Source organism: Arachis duranensis, chromosome 3, assembly GCF_000817695.3.
Source record: "Arachis duranensis cultivar V14167 chromosome 3, aradu.V14167.gnm2.J7QH, whole genome shotgun sequence".
Classification (NCBI taxonomy): domain Eukaryota; kingdom Viridiplantae; phylum Streptophyta; class Magnoliopsida; order Fabales; family Fabaceae; genus Arachis; species Arachis duranensis.
In genome coordinates this window covers 24,222,002-24,223,711 of record NC_029774.3, presented here as the reverse complement: position 1 = coordinate 24,223,711, position 1,710 = coordinate 24,222,002, and the positions used below count along the sequence as shown (strand labels likewise).

Sequence of the window (1,710 nt, the reverse complement as noted above, 5' to 3'; positions counted from 1 at the left end):
TCCAGAAAATCAAACAAGCCAAAATTCCAGTAAATGGGAAAGAATATATAAAGTAAGTAGACAAAGTGTAAAACAAACTGACAAATGCAACAGTAAACCACGTGGCTTAGGAAATCCCAGTGCAAGAAGAAATGAAAAATCCAACTGAACTAGCACTATCAAAGAATCACTAGACACACTGCAAGTTTCACACTGCTAGTATAGCATGAACAAAAACAACATCCACTTCACCCTGTTATCATAGTTACACATTTACACAATCAAGCCCATAATATCCAAATAACCAATCACATGAAAAAGAAGTTAGCTCTTTTGGAGAAGAAACTCAAACCCAAGGAACAAAATTGAAACCAGTTAACTAATAATAATATAGGATGAAATAGAAGCACTAATAATATGCCTTATGGCTTATAATAAAAAATAATATGCATAATAAACTAAATTCACTAATGAAACCAGCAAGAGTGATCAGAAGCACTAATGAAGCAGAAATAATAGAGTTGTTGTAAACCAACAAAAAATATTCACTAACCCTTCGGCAAGCTTTAACTATATCTGACTCTGGGAATTGAGCACCACCTCGAATGTCCTATCACCATAAATAAAAGCAAATAACTCAGCCTCACTAAATGGAAGTAGAAAGAGGGAATTTGGATGCACAAAGTATACCTTGCTATAGTACCGCTTCAGCAACATTTCCTTTGCCACCCTGCACATGCCACAAAAATAGAGTAAAATTGACATGACCTGCATATGTTACCAAAATCATAAGAAAGAAGTAACATTTATTTTTACAAGGCAACATAGTGTTTTAGGTATAGAAAAAGAACCTTGTTGCACAACCACTCAGTCCAAGATGGTTCTTTGCATAGAGGTGAAACAAGTATCAAACCAAGTACACGTTGTCTATACTTCATCTATTGTAAACAGTAAACACATAAAAGCATTAGAAAAATTGAACGATCCATTATTGAAACTCTAATGTAATTTAAAAAGGGGAGAGGCTGCATAGCACCAACATAATAACTTACAGCAAATAAGGTAAGAATGTAAGCCCCGGCAGCTACTCCCATGCACATTCCTGCACTAAGACTGCACACAAAAAGAATGTTGGGGGTGAGATTGCCTTCTCAAAATGAACAACTGCCAATATTCAAAGCCTAATGGAAATTGGTGTAAACTAATTTACTTTATGTCATTAAATGGAAATCAATTACAGATTAAGCTTGAACTTACTCACCCAAAAAAGTTGAGAACCTCGGCTATTTGATCTGCTAGGTCATCAACAGAAAGAATTGGATAATCTGGAACAATCTCAGGAGCTCCCAACTGCAACAACTCTTGAACAAAGTACAAGATGATAAGAAAGTAAGAACTTAAAATATTATCAATGAAGGAATTTATAACAGTGAGGAGATATATACATCAAGTAACACTGCAAAACAATCAAACACAGCTTAACATGATGAGCACAAAATATTCAAACACAGCTTAACATGATGGAAGCAGGAAATGAATGCTTAATTTACAAAAAGTTGAAGAAACTGGGATCAAAGAACTCAGCAAATCAGAAATCTATGGGAATCTGCAGGCTGTGTTTATAGAAATGGATAGCACTCAAGATATAACCATAAGCCTTCAAACCTTGTCCCAATTACTACATAAACAAAAACCAGATTACAATTTTTTAAAAACTATAAACAGATTAAC

The 1,710-nt window shown here is 34.4% G+C and overlaps 1 non-coding gene across 1 annotated transcript; it reads right to left on the bottom strand.

Annotated features, from left to right (window-relative positions):
- Positions 1-828: 828 nt before the first annotated feature.
- LOC107478039 (uncharacterized) lies at positions 829-1,342 on the bottom strand. The gene is made up of 3 exons (XR_008006621.1): positions 1,241-1,342; positions 1,032-1,092; positions 829-917 (listed from the first exon to the last, which is right to left on the bottom strand). It is a non-coding gene; the product is annotated as an uncharacterized LOC107478039 (transcript).
- Between the last annotated feature and the right edge of the window lie 368 nt (positions 1,343-1,710).